This window comes from Cimex lectularius, unplaced genomic scaffold, assembly GCF_000648675.2.
Source record: "Cimex lectularius strain Harlan isolate CLEC.00 unplaced genomic scaffold, Clec_2.1 scaffold358, whole genome shotgun sequence".
Taxonomy (NCBI): domain Eukaryota; kingdom Metazoa; phylum Arthropoda; class Insecta; order Hemiptera; family Cimicidae; genus Cimex; species Cimex lectularius.
Genome location: NW_019392915.1, coordinates 159,078 through 183,904, shown reverse-complemented (window position 1 = coordinate 183,904; position 24,827 = coordinate 159,078). Strand labels below are relative to the sequence as shown.

The window sequence follows — 24,827 nt, the reverse complement described above, 5'->3', positions numbered from 1 at the left end:
ACATGGGATGTGACCCAAAAGTTAGTGTCCGTGTGTCAACCTATCCTTAATCGGGAGAAGATTACCCTTCTTCTACGAGTCAGATTCTCCGAGGCCACCTATCGACAGTGTTCTTGATACGTTAGAGCTGAGACTTTTGGATCTTTTGAACTTCCTAAAGCTTCATATAAACCGGTTTTAAAACGAACACAAAATAACTCGAACCGAACAATCAATCAAAGGAAAAACAACCAAACGACGAGGAAGTTGGTTACCGTGGATAACCTCTTAAAAAACGATAAGTACCTGGCAAAGAGCAAAAAGTTGAACCGCTACCGGGTCCCGTGTGTGCTTTTCGACCAGATCGGCCAGATTGCTTTGAAATCGATTGACCCTGCAATATTCATGAGTGTGTGTGTTCGATGCCCAGCCGATAAATAGACAATCAGTTTAATCGTCGGCAATCCCCAACCCATATTAACCGGTCATAAACCGGATATGGGATGCGTACGACGGCATGCTGCTAAACCTACAATGTAATACTGAATCTATACGCATTTTAGTATATAACGATTCTGCTTTATGTTGTTTTAGTTTCAGGAAAAACACCATAAAAATACAATTTTATTAAGATTGGAATCAAATATGTAGTTCATACGTGTCCTATCTCATTATTTTCACTTTTCATCCAACGCGTGGACCTTCTTAAAATATTGATGTCATATATAATATTTATTTTATTTCTTTATTTATCTTAATTTTACTTCAAAAGGATCTGCTGTAAGTTTTCGAAATATCGTGCTTTGTAAAAACTGCCCTGCATATAGAATTATAATCAGAAGTGTTTTATACTAAGATAAAAAATACTAAACTACTAACCTTAAAGACAACCAACAAACAAAACCGGACATTTTAATTTATTTATTTTCCATAATAAGTAGGTATAAAGATTAATTTGACTTAAAACGTAAATATAACATTAATAACTTGTGGTGTAGCTTTATAGTGTTACTAAACCTTTTGTACTCTTTAGATTAGGAATGAAGAAAATCTATTCAATTTTATCATTGTCGATTGAGTTAACTGGTTTCTTATTCTTGTTCTTTGATGAAACAATAAATTTCACTAAAATTGTTGTTAGTATGCTTTTTCTTAAAAGCATGGTTTTAAGTTATGAAGATCTCGTCCAGGCAAATGCTTTGGTCATCGAGGGACATAGCGTCCGTTGCATGGTCTAAGTTCTGGGTGTGCTTTACCATTCACGATGGTCCACAGTGGTTTAGGGCTACCGCATGTCTCGATTGTACAAAGAGGTAGTGGTCGACCGCGATGTATGACACCTAGAGACTATCATTGCTCTTAACGCACTACGGAACCGTCATTTAACGGCCTCCTTGGCAGGTAGTCAGCTTCAAACAGTCGGACTTACGTCGAAAGAGACAGTTTCTCGTCAGAGGGTGGTTTTCTGATTTGAGCTTCATGTAAATAAATAGTAACAAAATTATAGGGCTATGAGGTGTACATAAAGCGTAAGCGTATAGTGTAAAATATTTACTTTAATCAATCAAAATTTGACTTGACATCCGTGTTTTCCTAAAGTCTGCGACTTAATTATTGAATTATTGAAAATTACAGGTACACAAAATTTCGCTTAAAATTTGAACACATGTAAAAACTCTATTACCGTACTTAAAAGCTGAAAACTGCACGTATTGGAAATTTGCAAATAAACAAGGCATAAAATTGCTGCACATAAATCACTAATTGAATTTGAGTTAAATCACATCTTTCAAACCGGTTGCCAAGCATAAAACGCCAACGGACCGACGACGTCAATAACCAAGAAGTAAACCTTCGTGTCAAAAGATACCGACAAAACCGGAACCATTTTCTACAATTGGCAAAAAAAAGTGTAATTAACTTGCGATCTAATGGAACCTAATGATATACGAGAAGGTTTATGACCAGATTAACAGCAGTTCGAAAAAGATTCAGTTTCAAAGTGGAAAACATTTTGTTCTGTGAAATCAGAGCTTAAACGTAAAATGGACGTTTTACGAGCACGTATTTCAGCAAAGTATAGCCATTAAAGTAATAAAGACGTTTAAGTTACTGAACGGAACTCCATTAAGTCACTTTTTCGAATATCTGTGCCAATTTTCTAAAAATTAAATGAACGGATTTTAAAACATTCTAAATCAATTATTTCGTTTTTTTTGTTTTTTTTTAAAGAAAATAATGCCACCTTTCAACATTTAAATTGACCACCTACTACATTCTCGAATTTTAAGGATCCTAAAGGATAGTGGTTTAAAAAACCCAAAACATACTTTTAGATCAAAAATGACCGACCTCGAATAGTGACGAAGACAATTTGACAGCCAAGACCATTTGAATCGTTCATAATTCAATGTATTGGCTGTATGTCAAAAATGTGGCTTTTATGCAATATCCATCACAACAATTATTTACATTACTTACCGGAGGCATAAAAATAGAGGTGGATCGAGCGAAGGGAGAGCCGTTTTGTATTGTGACAGATAGGCAGTTTCATCGATCGGTATGACCTCCTTAGCAAACTCCACCACTTCACTTCGAGGCCGGCAATGCCGAATTTATTTAAGATACTGAATTTCAAAGGTTAAAAGGAATCCTTTAAAAACGATTTGGTATTTTTGTTTAAACACCGAGATCGTAGTAAGAGTTAAATTGGCCTGGAAATACTTGCCAGGATTGTCAACTATTATATTCTTTACCAGCATAGTTAATTTTTTCACAAATTTTTTTTTTTAATAAACAATATTTCAGGATTTGATTTAGTTTACGTAGTCAGTTTTATGCAATAACAATAATGGATTATAAATATATAGTTTATATACAGAGTATGAAAATACTAGTGAAAACCCTTGGTTCTTTCAGGCTATGTCTAAAAGGTTTAAATGTTCTGTCACAATAAATAGATGAATAAAGATGAAATCAACAAAAATTCCTCAAACGTTTTTCTAACAGGATTTAATTCATCTTCTGAGAGCAGGTTTGTGCCATTTTATGTAATTTAAAGTTTTAAACCCCTTCAAAGTCCTTTCAAAGCTATTACTTTTTTTTCAGGGGAAAAATACAACTAAGTCAATCGAAGGCAAATATTTGTATGAAAGTATAGAAAGTATAATTACTGATATCAAACACACATGCACACACACACATATACACACATATATATATATTTTTCAACTTACATTCCTAAAGCCCCAACTATGAGGGAAAAATTCAGCTCTCCTTTGAATATAATAATTAATTATTTTGAGGGCCAATGAAGTAGGAAAGTAGTAAATATATTTTGTTTGGTATAAAAATGTGTCTTTAACGGCTTTAAAGGGTGCTCCTTGGTTTTGTAAATTTTTACACAGCTAATCTGATTTAATGAGATCCTGCACATTACTTTCTTATTCTATGATTTTAAAAAAATCAATTTAAACAAAAAGCTTTTTTATTAACCCTTTTCATCAAATTAAACTTTTTTTGTTCATATGTAACTTACAATTAAATTTTATCAATTTCAAACTACTCCTCTTTAATTGCAAATTAACCCTTTCTGTAAAGCTTTAAGCAAATTTGGGAGATGGTACGAAATATGAGCATTTAATGTAAACATCCTGTAAAACAAATTGTCCTCATCAAAGAACGCATGAAAATTAAATACGATAAAAATTAAAACTTTTATAAAATTACCTGAAAAAGCAAAGAATTCTTCTTTTAATTTGAGATAAACATATTGATTGGTTTATTAATTTTAATTGTTTAAATGCCAAATAATTGTTTTAAAAAACAATTATTTTACATTTCAACAATTTTCCGATTAATAGAAAAATCATTTGTTTTTATTCACTAATTTCGTTGTCCGCGTGATCAATTAACACATTACAATTAATTAAGGTTTTTGGTTGAGATGAAAAAAAGCTAATGGCACGAGAGGGATTCGAACCCACGCCCTTCGGCTTGATACGCCGCTGCTCTACCACCTGAGCTATCGTGACCTCGATCCACTCGGACATCAACTCCCCATCTCAACCCCACCTTATGAGTTTTCCCTCCTTTTTGCCATTTTTCAAATGTCGTGTAATCGGTTTGGATTCTCGACGACAATTGAAATGGCCACGGAGAGCTTTAGTGAAGTGTACTTCATATTAATTCTTTAAATTCACTAATTTCGTGGTCCGCTTGACCAATTAAATCATTACAATTAATTAAGGTTTTTAGTTAAGATGAAAATTGATTGAATTGAAAAACCGATTACACGACATTTGAAAAATGGCAAAAAGGAAGGAAAACTCATAAGGTAGGGTTGAGATAGGAAGTAGATGTCCGAGTGGATCGAGCTCACGATAGCTCAGGTGGTAGAGCAGCGGCGTATCTAGCCGAAGATCGTGGGTTCGAATCCCTCTCGTGCCATTAATTTTTTTTCATCTCAATTAAAAACCTTAATTAATTGTAATGATTTAATTGGTCAAGCGGACCACGAAATTAGTGAATTTATGTTTAATTTTAAATTTTAATTGTAATTAATTTTCATGTGGTATTTCAGATAAGAATCCTTTGTTTTTATATTTAATTTTGTATGACTTAATTTTACTTGTCATTCATTTTCATCTAGTATTTTATACGAGAACCCCGTTCATATATTTTTTTAAGTCACAATTAAAAGAAGAATGGTGAAACATGATTTTAAACTCCAGGTTTTTTTATGTTAATATGCCGACATACATGTTATAACATACGTCGGCATATTTAGAAAAAAGGTAAATATTTTAGGAACATGAAGAAGCAGCGGGAAACATAATAGGAGGTAACCAGTCAAGAAGTTCTGCTAATTAATTGAAATTGGGGGCCCCTACCACGGCGAATTATCGGATTCGGAGGCTGCGATTGGAAAAGGATTAGCGTCTAAATTAAGGCCCACTTGGCCGAGACGTGTGCGGGCCTAATTTGTATTCCAGAGGCTTCCTGACCCCCACATTGCCGCAGGAGTTTAAAAGGAAAAGGAAGAAAGAGAATTCGAGGGTTTCGTAACTTCAAAAGGAACGCAATTTGGTTGATTGGCACATCTTCCCATCTAGGCCATTGAGACAGCTTCAAACACTGATTTCCCAATATGAGAAGTTTATTCCTACGCTGACATAATAAACGAAATTAATCGCTAAAGTTTAACAATTCAATAAAACGACTAATAGTACAAATTCAGCCTGGAATTGAAATTAAGTTTAATTAACCTTTCGTTTGTATTAAAAGGGCTTTATGGCGTCGGAAAATTCACGGTAATTATTCTCTCTAAGAGGGGAAAACGAGAAAAACATAAAATGGCCATTTCACAAATTTGAGTCACACAAAATAAAGGGTGGTTTAACACATCAAAGGAGGAATAGCATTTGAATCACAAAAGCAACCCAGGGTCAAAGGTTGCAAACAAAACGCTTTCCCGACAAAATCCCCCCTTTGAGAATTTTCCAGAAATGTTTTAGGACCCATTCATGAAAGATTACAGCTATAATCTAATAAAGCTAGTTATTTTGTAAACCGGACGTGGGTTTAACTCGTTTGACTGGCTTTTCTGAAACAGAACAAACATTGATAAAATTGGCTAGGGGGGGGGAAGAATATCAACTTCGTTTCTTGCTAAACAGAATTTTAGCCTACTTTGCTACGTTTTCGGTACCCTTAAGTACGAATTTTTATAGGATACCAAAAAAATAGATATTGGTTGGATTGGCCAGGGGTCCTATATTTTTCTCATCAATGTTTAGTGTTCTTCTTAAAAAGTTGTAACTCCTCTTAATTTTATCCGAACTGACCGTTGATAATTAATTAAAGATTACTGATGAAATCTAGTAAAGCTAGTATTTGTATTTAACTCGTCTGACTGAGTTTTCGTAAAATTCGAGACACCGAAGTCACTGAATCCCTTAAACCTAAAAATTTCAAATTCACGTAGTAAAAAGCGACCTCAAAAGTTCAAATCTCAACGTTTATAATCAGTAAACAAATAACATAATGCTTTGTATTATTAGAATTAGAGCTTTTAAACAAATGTTGAACGTTCATCGCGTTTCCTTGTGAATATACTCTACGCCTCCATATCCACCCGTTATTTTCATCAATTATGAGTCCCAAGAAAAGATTAAATCGCGAGAACCATAAACGAGGAATGCAGGAATTGAAATGTTCAAAAATAGTACGAGAGAATCCTGGTTCGGGCAAAAAGTTTTCAAATATCGGACATTCCAACGTCGTCTTTCAGCCCTCGCGCAATTATTTAAGGCAGATGTTCTTATGTGGAATAAAGGTAAGAAATTCTGCGACGAATTCTTAAGATTCATAAATGTTTAGTCTGACACGAAAACACAAATGAAGTCTTTCAAGTTTAATAGTTCTTTCATAAATACCAGGAATTCACATAAGTTCAGAAAACTGGAAAAGAACCAGAAAATGAAAAGGAAACGTACATGAAAAATAAAAGAAGCAGGTCTCAGTAATGAAGGACCCCAGTATCAACAATGAAAATCCTAGGAGTAGGAAATCAAACGACCAGTCTAGTATTAGATACATTTATAAATATTATATATANAATGGAATTTCGTATGTGTGTAAATGATAAAAACGAGAACTACTGAACCGATTTCATAGTCACATTCACACTGTTTTGGTGAGTTTCTTATTATATAAAATGGGCATTTAAATAATGGGCGTTAGAAATGTGTGGTGATTAGTGACCGTTAGCCGATGATTTTTCAGAAATCGTGAGATACAGTCTGGTGTGATGTAGGTTTCAGAAAAACATTTTCTTTATCGTACCAACGTTTCGATCTTTATTGAGATCATCTTCAGGGCCTGGGATTTACAAACATTGTTTACATTTAACAATACATGTAGGATGTGTAAAAAAGTGAATTTATACAATGCAAAAATATTTTTTATATTCAATCAAAGTATCTCTACTCACTCAAAGTGTTTGTTCTCTGCGTGTCGTGTTGAGAGTGCCAGTGAGATATTGCTGTTTTATGTTTACGCACTTACGCAGAAAACAAACTTTGAGTGAGAGAATAGTAACTTTTTGCATTGTATAAATTCACTTTTTTCCACATCCTACATGTATTTGTTAAATGTAAACAATGTTTGTAAATCCCAGGCCCTGAAGACGATCTCAATAAAGATCGAAACGTTGGCACGATAAAAAAAAATGTTTTTCTGAAACCTACATCACACCAGACCGCATCTCACGATTTCTGAATAATAATGGGCGTTAGGATTTACAAGAAAGAGATTTCAGGAGTTTACAAGAAAGAGATTTCAGGAGTTTGTCAGCTGTCCAGACGGGCCTTCGTCGGCTCGCGATGTTATGCAAGTTTCCCGCATCTTTCATATTCCGATTTGGAGGCTCTAACAGTCAATAGACGCAAAAACTGCTCTAACCCACTATAGTCGCATAACTTACTGAATCGGTAACAGTTGTAAAACTACTTATACATTATAGTCGCAAAAACAACAGAATTGGTTTTGCTTATGTAAATATAGGAATACACAACCTTCCGCAATGTATCTTTTCTATAGGCAGCAGAGGTGGAGGAAGGAGAACAAACTACCGGGGCATGTGGCCTGACCGTTCCACTCAGCCAAACGCCAAACCATCATAATTGAGAAAAGTGCTTCAAGTGAACGTTTATTTACACGTACGTTATTTACGTACAAAGATAACGAGTATAAAGACAGATTTTGTTTTACAGGTATGTTTACGTGAACAATTATACATTATGTAAAATATTATTAAACATTGTTTCACCCAAATCGGTCAGTTAAAATTAAATGTGATACGTAGTGCTGTCGTTTTGCCAAACTGATTTATTGCTATTCTGAATTTTACAAAATGTGAAGATGGGAAGTTCCGTAATGTTCAATTTTTCAATATTTTGTAATTAATTGAGATGATTTTGCTGTATTATGAATTATATTTAATCTTATATTCTGACTTGACGCTGCTGTTGTAGAATTGCATTTGGTTTTTGTTTAAAAAGCCACGAAAACGACAAAATATCGGTCGTCGCAGAAATATTGCCAAGAGAATTCCATATATCAAACAAAATGAAACAGAAGAAGAAGCAACACAACGGAATGAACAAAATAAATGTCATATGCCACATTCACGTACTACTCAATCATCACATCACAAAGCACGAAAAGAACAAGTCAAGAATAATAGAAGTCAAGAACAACAAGAATAATGATATAGCTGTATATACTAAATAAACACCCACACTTATCAATAGATAATTTTATAGTGAGGGAGTGAAGGGTTCTTTCTAGGGATGAAATGTTTCTAGATTGCGTTGTGGGATGAAACGATCTAGCAGCTTGCAGCTCCCCGATATTTTTTGTTTGTTTTGGTAGTTTCTTAATTTTCAACATTAATAGAGATGATTTTGCTGTTTTATAACGTGGAGTTTTGTAAGTATACCTTGTCGAATTGCATTTTGCAGTTGTTTAAAATGCCTCCAAAACGACAACCTGTTGTTCGTAACATAATATTAATATTCTTACTAAAAAAACGGAGTGAATGTGCTAATACGACATATACCCATGATACCAATGATACCAACAGAAGTGCCTTTCCAATGCAATGATTGCAATTTCCGATTAACCTGGCTTTTGCTGTAATAATAAACAAATCACAAAGTGCTATTGTTGTTATTGATAGATTGTATTGTATTTGGATAATCTATGGTTCTCTCATGGACAATTATAAGTTGCATGCTCCAGGAAACCAAGGGATTTGTTGTTTGTTTCCAAATGGAATCACCAAAATCATTATATATCCAAGAGTAATACTATGAAATAACGCTGAATATAACTACAGTAACTACAATTTAATTTAAAAAATAATATTGCATATGTAAATATCTAATATGATGACTAAATAAAATCATTGACATCAAACATATTCAATTGTGTTCATTTAATTTATGTACACGTTCCTATCTGGCAATAGCAATATGTGTATTCAAAATAATGTGTTAATGTATAGTATTTATAATGTCTTAAATTTTTTATTATCCCCTGGGCAACGCCGTGTTATAAAGCTAATGAATAAATAAAACTTAAAAGCTGGTGTTTTCAGTACTCACTGTTATTAGAGTTGTAAATTGATTTATTCATTCTACGTTCATTTTTGGAATATTAATTTTTTCGAAGTTCGCTTGGACCACAGTTTAGGAAGGCCTAACTTAGACCGTCAATTAGATTAGTTATACGTGTAAAGAGGGATAGAGAAATATCGAGTACTCCACCACCCCATTTGACTGTGCAGAATTGGTCATGTATAAATTAGTGAATATTTTGGGCTGTGAGAAGGTAACATTAAATAATTCATAAATCTCGAAGAGAACATGAACTTTTATCTTACTAAGAACTATTTAATCAACCCTGATTTCTTTTATCGTACATAAATATCAATAACTATCAGCTTGGCAACAATGCAAATAGCTTATTTGTTGTCAAAAAGACCATCTTCCATTTTGGCTCTTCCATAAGTTTTTACACCCGGAAAATCGCTTAAAACATCACAAATTGATAAACAATTGCTTTTAAATTACAATTATCAACTTTATAACTGCCTTTTTGACAATTTCTTTAAGTCATTCTTGAAAATTAAACATTAAATGTGATGGTTCTGAAGAATAAAAGCTTATTTCTCTAGAGTATAGACTTCTTTGGCAATGAGGTTTGCAAAAACAATTTTCTAAAGTTTAAATACAATTTTTTTAAGGAAAATGTTCCATGAGGTGCCTTTTGAAACTTGCATAGCCTGCATTTTTCATTCCGATCGATCGGAAAAATGCAATAGCTGAGTTAGGTCCCTGAGTCGGCAAGCTATACCATCTGTCACACACGGGTTAGGCCGGGACAACAATGGGATACTTAAGTCCCCGATGGCCATCTGTCCAGGCGGCATCATCCGGCCAGATTGTAATTAAAAAGAAATGGGAAAAACCTTTTAACGGGAGTTTTCTCAGAAAGAAGACTCAGCCTTAATTTAAACCGTGCTAGTATTGGGTTGTCCGGAAAATAATGCAGGATTTTGGTATTAAACAAAAAAAAAGAAACTAGTTACTTTAAAGCAATGTTCTTTAATCAAAATAATTTCCCATACTCTCAATACATTTCTCCCAACGTGTTGGTAACTTATTAATTCCGTCTGAGTAGAATTCAGAATTTTTAGAATTGATAAAGTCAATAAATGCATTTTCCAGTTCCGTTTGATTTTTGAATATTATGTGTTGTAAGTAGTGGTCCAGGTGTCTAAAAAAATGGTAGTCAGTAGGCGAGAGGTCCGGAGAGTAGGGTGGGTGAGGCAAAGTTTCATAGCCAAGCTCCAATAATTTTTGTGACGTTACACGTGACACATGTGGTCGAGCGTTGTCATGCAACAAAATGGGCCCTTTCCGATTGACCAAAGAGGGCTTCATTACTGCCAATTTCTGATGCATGGTATTAATTTGGTTACAGTATGATTCAGCATTGATGGTTTCGCCAGGATTTAAGAAGCTGTAGTGTATTAAACCAAATGAAGCCCACCATACCGTAACCATTACCTTTTTTTGATGAGTTGGGGGCTTTGGAAAATGTATTGGAGCTTCTCCTTTGTCGAGCCACTGTCCAGAACGTCTAGTGTTATCGTAGAGAATCCACTTTTCGTCACATGTAACAATTCTGGCCAGAAATGGGTCATTTTTGTTTCGACAAAGAAGTGATGCACAAACATCAAAGCGCTGATTTTTTTGGCGATCTTTTAATGAGTGTGGAACCCAATTTTCGAGTTTTTTCACTTTTCCAATCGCCTTGAGGTGGTCAGCGACGGTCGTTTTACTGACTTTGAGTTGCTCTGCAAGTTCTCGAACAGTTGTTTTGGGGTTTTCTTCCACCACTGATCGCAGAACATCATCATTAAGAGAGGAAGGCCTTCCACGACCTTCTTCATTTTCAAGGCTGAAATCTCCCTCCCGAAATTTTTTAAACCACCTTTGCACAGTGCACTCATTAACACAACCCTCGCCCCAGACTTGGTTAATGTTTCTAGCCGTTTGGGCTCCGCTTCGGCCGAGTTTAAACTCGTAAAAGAAAATCGTACGAAATTCTCGCTTTGACATTATAAGGATGACTGAATTATTTCCAAGTAGCGGAATGCTACAGAGGTAAACAAACAATATCATTTGGAAGAGGATTAATAAGTGTTGACATTCATACAAATGAGTAATCCTGTAAACGTAAACAGAATATTTTATATAGATTTTTTTTAATGAAAACTTAAAATCCTGCATTATTTTCCGGACAACCCGATAGTTTGACATTTCCAGAGGCTACGGCGCAGTTTGACTGACCTCTTTCGAATTTGAGGTTTAGGATTCCTAATCATTTTATGTGTGTATTCTGTCGTTATTGATGTCAAGAATAGTTGTTAGTTAATTTGTTTTAATTTAGATTTATCCTAAAAATTGAATATTATGAAAAAACACCCACGAATGTTTGTTGAGAATGTCTTGCTTAAATATCGTGTTTTCACTCTGACTTATCGCTGCGAAATAAATGCTGCTTGGTGTTCCGCTAAAGCGCGGTGATTCCGGCTTTGTACCCTAGCTTTATTTGTTTAAATGAAACTTAAGAGAGCCACTATTACTCAAGTTTACGACTGTCGTAGTTGTGACATCGGTAGTAAATTTCCCCCCTTTTATGCCACCCTCCCGGCCGGGTAAACGTAGGAAATTGAATTTTTTTCTTCTCTAAATAAGGGCTTATCATGCAAAATTTTCAAACAAGGGCGCAGGGACTAATACTAAAGTGCCGCGTCAGGAACAAATCCATCCATCAATGTCGAATTAGACCTTCGCTGGACCATCCACTCCTTCAATATTATCCCGAATTCGGTCATCTTTTTCCAATATTTAAACATGTAAATTTCGTGTAGTTTGTCTTGCAATCAAGAAATATTATAGTTGTCCTTTTATACAGAGCTATTTGACCGCATGAATATCATCAGTTCTTATACCCTTAAAATTAAGTTACGTTATTAGTTCCATTTTGTCACTAAACCAAAATTACTTTACAGTAAACAGAAAATTGACGAACAAATCAAATTATAAAATTAAATGGAAAAAATAACGGAAAAATCAGATAATGGTCATTAAAGGAACTGTTGGCAGGAGCGTATTTAAACATGAATCAAACTGTTAAAAACAACATCCAACTTTGTTTGGTCTGATTGACCAAGTCACTTGTTTCAATTAATTACTCTTTTTATGTAATGTTTTAGTTGAAATGTGAAAATGAATGTCACGAGCAGGGCTCGAACCTTGTTTAGAAATGTGTGGTGATTAGTGACCGTTAGTCGATGATTATTCGGAAATCGTGAGATGCGGTCTGGTGTGATGTAGGTTTCAGAAAAACATTTTCTTTATCGTGCCAACGTTTCGATCTTTATTGAGATCATCTTCAGGGCTCAAAGTGAGTGCCCTCTCAACACGACACGCAAGAATGGCACAATTACACAGAAGACAAACACTTTGAGCCCTGAAGATGATCTCAATAAAGATCGAAACGTTGGCACGATAAAGAAAATGTTTTTCTGAAACCTACATCACACCAGACCGCATCTCACAATTTCTGAATAATTACTTGTTTAGAAAGTTGATATCTACTAAAAGTACAGGAAACGAATACGAATATATAATTTCACTATTATTGTTTATTATTAAGTTAGTTAATACGGAAAAAAGGTGGTTAACTTTACGCCCAAGTGATATATCCAATGGGCCTAAAAAGGCGAGAAAATTTAGTTAACTAATAGAAATAATTTTATAAAAAGATTTTTCCCTTTGTTTTGCTTGAATTTCAAGGTTATGGTTATATATATCAGTCGATATTTTTTAAATCAAGAATAAGAAAATAATATTCAAGAATGCTTGATGAATGAGGCTCGATAAAAAAAATACTTAGAGGGTATTTATGTGTTAAATTGGCATGGCAATACTCACCAGACGTGCCGACTATGACATTTGTTAACAGCATTGTTATTTTTTTTTTCGAAATATGTTTTTTAAAGAACACTATCAGGATTTAATTTGATTGATTACTAATATATAGATTATATGCAGGGGACACCTTACTACTGTTAGGTTGGTTGTTTACCAAAAATAAAGACAGTATTTTTAACATGTTTCTTATGACTTAAAAAAATCAATTCTTTAAAAAAAATGATATTTTTATTTTTCAAAATTCCTACATTATAAATTAGAGATTCATTAAGTTCATTCCATGCTTTGAAAAATGGCAGAACTCTTTTGAAAATCGGTTCAGAGAAACGGCAGATATTTTAACATTAAGGTTAATCAGCTGTTTTTAAGTCAAAAAGTGCATTTTTGTTTTTTGTTTAGCTTATTTTGTTCTTACTATTTGAACCCAGGAATATTTTCTTTGTGCTCATATAAAAAATAGTCCATGAAAACATTACGTCCATAGCCAACGCGAAGGAATAATATATTGTGTGGCATGATGTACGTGTTGTTCTTTAAATATGTTGTTCTGTCTTAGTAGTGCATGTATTTCAAGGTAATTATATATCAGTTGATTTGATTTCTCTTATCCTGAAGAAAATTATATGACGACTCGTATTAAATGAGTTAATACATATTTAAAAATTACAAAAACCAGGCAACCTTACACCAAAGTAGGTCAAAAAATTTGATTTTGAAAAAACAAAAAAATCGGATTCATTTTAAGTACCCGTTAAAGCCATTAATTAAGCATTTTCATGGCAATATAAAAGTTACATTTTTGGGCTGGATTTATTCCATTTAAAAATTCACAACTTCCTGGTTTTTACTTAAATTCAACGTTATTGTTAACCATGTTTAGGTTGTATGCCATTATAATTAAGAAAAGTAAGGATACAATCAACAAAATCTACTCAAGCATTTATGTTTAATCCCCGGTTCTTTATTTATTTAAAGAAGCTATGTTTGTGCTACGTGTACTTTATATGGTTCTAAACCCCTGCAGTGTCCTGTGGATCCGTGGAGTACTTTCAAATTAATTTCTTTTTCTTTGTTTTCTTGGGAAAAAAAGTAGGCATTTGGAAGGCGAAAAATTTGAGAATTTGTTTTTTAATTGATATTCAGGAGTTCTTTGAGGGAAAAATATTTTGGTCATAAATTATGCACTATCGTGCAATTCAATCCTTGGTGCGTATACTGTGTCTAGCTGGCCAAATACAATTATGACGTAATGACCGAATGGCGTATTTGCACACTCAAAAACCCCTGAATTACACATTTTTGAGGGGAAAAAATCCCATGAGAATTTTCGATTTCTAAATGTCTCCTATTTTTGTTCGAAAATCAACAAATGAGTGATAACTTTAAAACTGCTCAGACATTTTATAGAGATCATTAAATCTATAATTTACAATCAATTTGACCTCTTAAATAAATTAGAACCGGAGATATAAATAATATATTTCCAATATTATTTTTTTATTTCATCCTTATTTTTCTTATTGTACAGACATATCGTCTTAAAGTTGTAGTCATAGGCCGACAGACAAACAATCCGGCTGTTCAACTGTTGTCATTGAATTTGTATACAATACAGAGAAGTTATGAATTTTTATGTGAAAAACCTGACGTCGGACCAAAATAAATGACTTCGGCTAAACCATTGAAATATATTTGAGATAAAATGTATATTTATGTATTTATTGTTTTATGCTTAACACAAATCCCAATTGACTTCTTTTTTTTTACTCAAACCTTCTGTTGGTTTTTGAAACTTTTTACGTTTCACCAGTGGGGCAGGTTATTGAAATGTCTGTAGTTCACGAAGTCATTTAAAAATGCCCATGATGCTGAACAACGAGGGTAACAATGGTATCATCCAAAAATGGCCCAGGTTATTATTTTCTTATCCTGAATACAAAAAATCTATATATAATTTTTTTTAAGGGAGTCCCTATTACGCACTCATGTCCCTAGATTGGTGGAACGGTGATAGCAGCACAGAACCGAAACCCAGGAAACGAGGAATTCATTATAACCATCTTAAATTATATTATTAATTTAATAACAATAATTAATGCACAGCGAAAGCAAAAATACCCTACAGAAAACCATTGGCAAAAACGCTCGTCCATAACCTCCTACGTAAGTCATAAAACAAAATTTATTGTGTTTTCTAACGTGTTTTCTCTTCTCATCCTTTATCCGAGTCGTGGATTTTCAGGTCGGTAAGCTCGGCATCAATTTCGGATTTATTCTATAAATAAAAGGCCATTAAAAACTGTGAACTGATGTTTCGTGTGCACCCCTTGTTAAAATCGCTCCGATAGCCATCTCTCCGGGTTGGAGAACCTGTTGAAATGTTAATAGGCTTCTTGGCTCGCGCGGCAACGGAGAGGTAATTTGTCGGCGGTCGGTTTCGCTATCTATACTGCTTTTGGTTTAATTCGAATGTTTTAGGAGTGTAAGCGGGCCAGAAATTGATTAAAAAATCCATCGACTTCAGAGGGCAACGGGAGAATATGGCAAAGTGAGCCGAGAAAAGCAATTTTGCAGATAGTGCAAATATTTTTCTCCAGGCTTTCATTTAAATTGAAAATTGCTAAAATTTATTCAGTTTGACCAATTACATGTAGAAAGACCAACACTGACATAATGCAAGAAACCAGCTAAAACAGACCGGCCAGGATGAACAGAAAACTCAAAACTTCCAACATAATTTACTACCAAACTTATAAAATCCTCGACTATATCTTCTCTACCTGACAGTCCGATGATTAATCAGTTCAGTACATTTTCTTTAGCAGCTATATATGCCACTTCATTGATTGTTATGACGAGAAACCATATACTTGCTACGGGGATGAGAATGCAAAGAGTACGACTATGCGGTTGGTAAGCCCAGCCATGAAAATTATATAACTTTATTGATAGTTTGCGTTTGTGTACACCTACTGAAGATGGCGAAATGCTAAAACTGATAGGCCAAACCACGATAAAAGCAGACCGCGATGATCGCAAAAGACCAAACTACAAGTTGTGAACTTCTTCCTAAGATCTGCGAGGTACAGAAACTGTCGGTTGGTCGGCCACACAAACCTACGTGTTTGGCAGACCCAGAGAGAATAATCAGAACAGAATGATAGGAAACGATCAAACTACACATTAAAGAAATTCTTATTAAGGTCTACAAGGTGATAGAAGTCGGGTCTGTGCGTTGATTGTAAAACCGACTATTTCGTAATACTATAATGTGTTCGGCAGACCAAATCAGAGAGGATAAGCAAACCAGAATGATAGGAAACAACCAAACTACGCGTTCATTTGAGTAATCTCATGTTGAGATATTTGAACTTTAGGTCGATCGGTTACACGAACACACCACTGTAAAAGGCAAAAGGCCCAACGCAGCAGACCAACAACTACGAGGTTAATTAAGTATTGCTTGATCTTGGCTTATTCTTGTCCTCTTGGTGGACGAATTAGATGAGTTTATCATTCCGAGTTTAAACAATTTATCTGCGAATTTATTGTTCATTCTGAGATGCCCAAGGGACACAGGCTACACAGCCAAGCAAATTAACTCCGTTTCAATTCACAGCGCGTAATTTCAGCATTTTCGGATTTCTCAATGATCTAAAGTAAACAATTTGCCCCAGTGGCGCTACTGTCAGAAGGGTCGTCCATAAGAAAAATTTAAGTTCCTACCATTCCAGGAATCTTTCAAATATAATAAGATGTAGGTGTTTCCAGCCGGTTTCTAAGCGGATAAATGGACCGGACCTACATTCCGAGGCAGATTAAAAATGCCAGCTTATATAGCAATTTCTTAAATTTGATCTAAAGATAACATTTTAGGAGGATAAAGAACTGTGAATGTAATGAATTATCTTTTTATTAAGGTATCAAAAACATTTTTTAACCTTCATAGGATGGCAAATGAACAATTTTCTTTTCAACATAACCCCATCATTTATCCTTACTTTTCTGCCGTTCAGAAAATAATTTTGTCCTAATTCTCTTTATTTTCCTTGAATTGAAGCGAGTAGGAGTACGCAACGGAATACAATTAAATTCCCCCCCCCCCAAAAAAAAAACGGTTAAATGGAATTTTTAATATGGAAGTAGAAAAATAATATAGCTGTGGTTTCCGCTTTCGCACAACACACCGGGCTAGAAACAACCATCAATCTCAGGAATCTGATTATGACATCCATTAACAAGATTTCTAGTAATTAACATCTCCCTTCAACCCTTGTGTAATATAACGTTACTTAGGACTTTAAGAGTTTACTCATCACGGTACGTTGAGACAGCTCTGCTGTATATAATTATACATAATAGCTGTAAATATGATCCGAGACGATACATTAATCGTATTATTACAATAAATGATTATTCGGAGATCGTGAGGTCTCACTAGCACTCTCAACACGACTCACAAGAATGACACATCTACACGGAAAACAAACATACAAACACTTTAAGTGAGTACAAATACTTTGATTGATTTTTTTTTTTAATCTAAAATTTTCTAGCATTGCATAAATTCATTTTTTTAATCTAAAATTTTCTAGCATTGCATCAATTCATNTATATATACATATATATATCATTTTCTAGTATTGTATAACTTCATAATTTTTTTTACACATTTCATGTATTTGTAAAAATCAAAAATGTTTGTTCATAAATCCCAGGCTCTGAAGACGATCTCAATAAAGATCGAAACGTGGACACGATAAAGAAAATGTTTTTCTAAAACCTACGTCACACCAGACCGCATCTCACGATCTCCGAATAATCGTTGACTAACGGTCACTAACCACCTCACATTACCATAAATTACAATTAATTAATTATAGCAAATAGCAAATATGATATTAAGAACTAATTAATTCCATGACTTTTCTTCATATTTCAAGTTAGAATTTGTAAAAAAAATTCTTAACTCTCTAATTTTTACAGTACGGCGGTACGCGATGTTGTTGTATTTATGGTAATTAAATTCACTAATTTCGTGGTCCGCTTGACCAATTAATATATTACAATTAATTAAGGTTTTTAGTTGAGATAAAAAAGTCAATGGCACGAGCGGGATTCGAACCCACGATCTTCGGCTAGATACGCTGCTGCTCTGCCACTTGAGCTATCGTGACCTCGATCCACTCGGACACTAACTTACCATTACAAACCCATCTTTTGAATTTTTTTGAGATGGGATAGAGCAGCGGCGTATCTAGCGAAGATCGTGGGTTCGAATTCCGCTCGTACCATTGACTTTTTTATCTCAACTAAAAACCTTAATTAATTTTGATATATTAATTGGTCAAGCGGACCACGAAATTAGTGAATTTAATTACCATAAATATAACAACATCGCGTACCGCCGTACTGTAAAAATTAGAGAGTTAAGAATTTTTTTACAAATTCTAACTTGAAATATGGAGAAAAGTCATGGAATTAATTGGTTCTTAATATCAAATTTGCAGAAACGGAAGAGACCGCCTATTTCACCCTATTTACTTTATTTTTTTAAATTTATTTTTTTTACGAGGGCTCGCAATAGCAGAGGTTATATCAACCCTTAGGGTAAAAAACCATTTGTAAGTTTTTGCATGCAGGGCCGCTGGATTCGAACCCGGGACCTTTACCATACAGTGATGAGCGCCGTGTCAACGCCTAAACTGTTGCGGCCACCGTCCTACTGTTGCCCATTCTGAGTGTTTTATATAAATTGTTCACTAAAAATAACATGCTATTTTACAAGATTAATGTTCGCTTCAACCTATCATCTCTAATAGATTTAGAAGATATCAAGAGGATAGTACACATATATATTCGAAGTTATGCAATAAAATGATCAAAGTTTACAACTTCTGTAAACTCTCTGCTTATAACCCTACAATGGCCCGATATGGAGAATCTGCCCAGTCGTAATTTTAAAAAACCGAACTTTAAAAATTACTAGGATGTAAATTTTATCCAAGAGATATTTTGGTTCGGTTCAAATGCAAACTGGCCGCCAAATAAAGAGAAACTAAAGATAATATTGGTTACACCTATATACGGGAAAAAATATTTTCCTATAAAACTTTCTGTAATAGCAAAGATTTCTTCCAGTTATTCTGTTAGACAGTTTTGTTTCTTTCAACGGTTGCTGTGCGTTTTACTTTAGGTTTTTCACCATTTCAAGTACCATAAATAAGAGAAGAACGAGTCTAAACTTATTTCTTTGTAGTACGATCGATTCCGAACATCCTGGCTATCCTATCCTCGTCCGTTCGTCCTATGACACGTTTTGACAATCACCTTCGGTGGTTGGACTACGAGTTTTCTCCTTATGGTAGAGGTCACTCCTAGCAATGAAGACGACAAAACGCAACCCCGTCTGGTAGATAAAACAGCGAGGATAGGTGGACCAGAATGGCCCGAAATATCAAACTAGAAGTTTGAAACAAAAACTTCAAGAAGTGTATTGATTAATTGAACTTTTATTATTATAAGAAGTACTGTTTAAAAGCGGTCATTGTCGCAAAATAAGCAGAACAGTTTAATTTGTAAGATCAATAAGCCCATTTTGTCTTTAGAACAAATGGGCTAAAAAGGAGGAATTGACGAGGGATTAAGTGGCAGCCTCGGATTGCAATCATGCCAACTGGAAAAACTCCAGGCAAATTGAATTTTTCCCCTTCTTGACATTAACAGCTGTGCACAAAGGGTTGTCGCATCCAGTCGAAATATCGCGTATGTACAGTTATAACATTTAATCTGGATGGCGATTTATCCTCTAGGCTTTCCACAGAGCGGTTCCAAAGAGTCAAAATCGAAAACCCCCTCTGTACAAACATTCTAGACGAAGGGGAAAATATTACAGCGTGTCGTGTGTGTGGATCGATTAGGAAATGTCCCAGACGGGGTGTTTGGATATTTCAAGCAGACCCTTGGCGCCGCCGGAAGACTGGTTCTTTTTAATATTCAGCCTCCCTTATCATTTATTACCACCTTATTGCTATTTAAAACAATTATTTCGACGGAGTAGATAGATAATAGAATTGACACCACGTTTTCCTAAAACTGATATAATATGAACTAAACTAGGTGGCTTAGGTTGTTCGGCAAATACATAAACACAATTTACACAAATCACTGTAAACCTAGAGATAGTCATAGGATTCCTGCTTACAGAAGAGCCAACATAAAAGACAAAACAACTACCTCCAGTAGAAACGAACTCGGAATAAAAACTAATAAGTAATAACAAACATCTGAAGAAAAAAACACAAACTTGGCTTCACTGTTATAAAAGGATAAAAAGTAACAAACAATCGGCTAGACAAGAACAGACTACATAACAAAAATCAAAGAGTTCCTATTCCTTCCACCATAGACCGCACACATATCAGAATCAAACTAAAGGACAATAAACAACGCCCTCGTATTCTTAAGATCACGAAACATACGATTTCGAACCACTATGCGTTTCACGCAAACAGATAATGGTGTTTAAGTCAAGTAATCTTACCCACCGTCTTCGAACCATAGCGTAAGCTATTTCGTAATTTTGTTTCAATTTTGTCTTTGCTTTATTTGTTGCGTGTTGGTTGCAAATTTATGAAATAATCCAAAAGTCAAATTGAGAAAGAAAATATCAAGAAGGTAGTCAAAGCACGATAAAATTTCATCAGATAATATAAGAAATATGCTTTTTTAATTTATGTCTGACTTTAAAACCAATTAATCGGTATTAAATACGAAAAAACTCACAAAACCTATCCGAAAACCTGTGACCAACGTTCCTGGACACTGAAGCACATCTAGCATATAAAAATGTTGAATGTTCACTTATATTTGCACTACCTAAATGAAAAACGTTACACACTAATCAACGGTTGTTTCAATAGTCTAAACTTTTCATTTTAAATGTATAAATTTAATGTTTTGATTGGAAAAGAACTGCTGTTATCGCACAGAAATCAAAGAATTTTATCTATAAATAATATATCATAAAAAATTTGTAGAGACAGTGCCAAAATAAACGTAACTTAAGTGTAGAGGCAATTAAAGATAAGAGTAAAACTAAGGAAAAAGTGTGTTTCAGACTCAAAAATATGCTTTAATTCGCATTCCACTTCTTTTTTACTCTCCTTAATAGCTTAAAGGAACGCTGAATTGTTTTTTTACCCTCTATGCCTATAAAAAAAAAATTAATTACACACATTAATGTCAAGGTGAGTAATGGGTATTTAATTTTATTAAATTGTGATCTTCTCTAGTAAGCTCTTTCTTGTTCCTTTCCTTGATGTCTGACTATGTTAGAGTTGATGATGGGTGTTGGTCTTTGAGTCGGTGAATTCATTAGTTATTGAGCAACAAACCCCGAATGAAGGCGGACCCAATAAGTGACCGTATGTCAGTTCAAATGTCATAACTATTCTCTATCATGGTGATGCCAGAAATAGATCCATCATGATCATGTTTATATATAAAACATTAATTTTAAAAAAATTGGAATTCCTTTCATACAGTCGAATTGTATATAAGGAAATATAAGTTTACATTAAAAAAAAAGAGATGAAATTGAAAGAAAAGGAAACATACAGTGGTATGTTTCCTTTTCTTTCAATTTCATCTCTTTTTTTTTAAATGTAAACTTATATTTCCTTAATCGATCTGGTAATTAGATTTTTTCGAATGTAATAATCTATTTTTTGGCACATTTAAAATCCTAAAACAATGATACCAGAAATTCAAAAATTCACCCATTAGTTCTGGAGATATTGAAATTTTCGTAGTCAGACGTTTCAAAATTCAATAATTCCAATTTATCGTGTATCTGGTTATAAAAAAAATGACAAAATTTAAAATTCAACTGAATAAAATATGAAAACTGAATTTTTGTTGATTTTAAATTTTCAAATTTCCAATTTATCGTGTAACAAGTTAAAAAAAAGGAAAAAATTAAAAATTTAATTTAAAAATATGAAAATTTATTGTAATTTTTGTTGACGTTTTTAAACATCTTTAAACAATAACAATCAGTTTCACGATAAATTGAAATTATCGTATTCTGAAGGAAAATTTAAATAACTCCAGAACGAAGCAATGAACTGATGATTGATGAATGAATGATGATTTTTTCACACATTTTGAAAGCCCTTTCTATTCTAAAAAATGAAACAAAAAATTACGTTCTGAAGACATTATTTAGTTAATACTATTAACTTATTTAAATTCTAATTGCGCCGGCAGATTAAACGCGAAAAATTACCTTTGGAACCATACTTTGAAATAAAATAGGCCAGAAAAGGCCATGTATTTTATAAATATTCACACAAAATACGTATGACATTTCTATGAACTTGAATCTGTATCTAGTTTTAACAAACCAAAATAAAGATTTGCATCATTCCTGGAGATATTTTTGTAAATTATCATGAGGGTTGACTAGAGCTGATTATTTAGTGCATGAGGACAAACATGCTGATTCTTGCATAAATAGTTTTTTAGAAAATATTTTTTAAGTTTGTAAACACAATTTTCGGCAATCCCTATGGTAAATACTTTTACAAGCTGGACCTACCGTTCTTGAAGAAAATAGGATCAGGCAGAGGGAAAATGAGGAAGGAAGGGACAAAAGAGTAATAGGAATTTCTATTCAGTCTCAATATATACCAGAACGGGCAACAATCCAGTTTTTCCAAAGCAAATCCAAGAGCGAGCCCTTCCAAAACCGTTTAATCCAGTTTCCAATCCGAAGCCGATGAAGTGTGGCTAAGCCGCAAAACTACCGCCCGGGGAGTGCACTCCTATTAAAACACGCACAAAAAAAGGGGAAAAATCTTGGCGAACGTCCCCTTTACGTGGATTGACCTTGGTTGTTGAAGCGTTGTAATGCCCAACGTGAAAACTGTTGGGCAGAGGCCAGGTGGGTTAACCATATGGAAAGAAAAGAGCCAGATGCTCAGAAAGGCACGTGCTACCCTCCGACAATATCGCCTCGAAGGACACAAACGGATCGTGCTACATTTATTGGCTATCCCAAACACACGACCCTTTCTTACACCTATTCCTTTTGTAATAAATTCTTTCACATTTTCTACTAACAAATACATCTTATTGAATGAGAGAGATGCCATATTAATGTGTGACATTTATCGTTTCCTAAGTAGTCAACTGTATGCATAAGCAAATTACCAATAACTAACGGATAATGATAATTGAGCGATAGGATTTTGGGCAACACCTTTTCGATAGTAACGACTTTTGACGTGAGCTGAAGAACAGACGAAACACTAGTAACAACTAAAAATTAGCTATTTAACGATTTCACTAGGGATCTTAGTAAGCCTATGGATAATATATTTAATAGGTAATGTGACATTTTTATAATAAAAATTATTAGGTATATGCATTCATAATAATAATAATGACAAATACTAAACTTTCAAAGTACGAAACTTGGAGAACAGTAATCAGATTCTTCGGTTCGTTGGACGTAGCTATTTCAACATGTACTCCACAAAATTTCTTCTTCCATATAACAAATAAATTGGATTACATTACGACCAAAAAATAACAGGATAACTATTGTCCCAGCACGAAGAAAAGTGGGGCATCAAGTGCTTAGAGCTTTGTTTATTGATTAACCGTTAAGCCTTAATAATTTAACGAAAAAAGATCACCTCATTTATATATTTTTTATTACTACGATACTGGTAAATGTAGTTATATTTAGCCTAATAATACTTTCTTTTTACTTACGATAAAAAACAAGTTTAACCCAGTTCATAGGAACAAAAATGACGTTTTCCCTTAACCATCCTTGCAAAGTGTTACATTGTACTGTAATGACTGCTGGCTATGTAGTGATAACGGTAGGGCGATGTTTGGTTGAGTCTTACAACCTCGAGGACATCGCACATGTCACACAGTAATGTGAAAATTGAAGCACGTTGCCGCTTTTCGCAGCTACTCCGTCAAAAATGACAGACGAGAAGTGCTTGTCACATGAGACCAGGAAAAGTTAGTACGATCCGGGGGGGATGTAATCTGTCAATAATACAGTGCCTAATTTCAATAACTATTTCTCTAAGATAGGTATCCTAAGCTATCTAAATATCAATCTAATAATTGTTTTGACAATTAAGAAACATACAAATATCATAAAACTACACTGGAACCAGGCTCAGATTTACACCAGAATTCTTGAGTAGAATTTTCTATAATGCCCGTAATGCCACAAACACCCAATCTGCTGGTTGTATATTATACATGTACAGTTGTAGATACAAATAAATGAAGTAAGGAAAAGGTGTTTTGGCGATTTTTCTTTCAAACCATCATAATTAAAATTTTTTTTAGTAAAACTGTTAATTTCTAATATCGTTTAATGTAGTTTACAGTAAAATAAGTATGATGTATTTAATATAACGATAAAAATACATACAGTTTGAAATAAACAACAAAATACGAGTTTCGGGTGTTTTTGTCTTTGAGTTTATTAGAAAAAAAAGAGTCGATTATGATGTATTCTCATTAGCACTTCCAAACGTAAATTAACGAACGAGATAATTAATTCAATATTATTCGCAAACGGCCAAATAACATTTATAGACCATAATTAACAAGCTATTGGAATAATTACAGGCTCGTAATCTGCCCCCCTCAGGCGTATTGTGCCATTTAATCTGCGGCTATTAACTCGAAAGGCCCCAATATTATTTTACCCAGGATTAATCACTGGCGGGATAGATA

At 34.1% G+C, this 24,827-nt stretch overlaps 1 protein-coding gene across 3 annotated transcripts in view; it reads right to left on the bottom strand.

Annotated features, from left to right (window-relative positions):
• LOC106671029 (muscle M-line assembly protein unc-89-like) overlaps positions 1 to 24,827 on the bottom strand; it is a 322,849-nt gene that overhangs the window by 168,246 nt on the left and 129,776 nt on the right. The gene's annotated exons all lie outside the window — the stretch shown is intronic.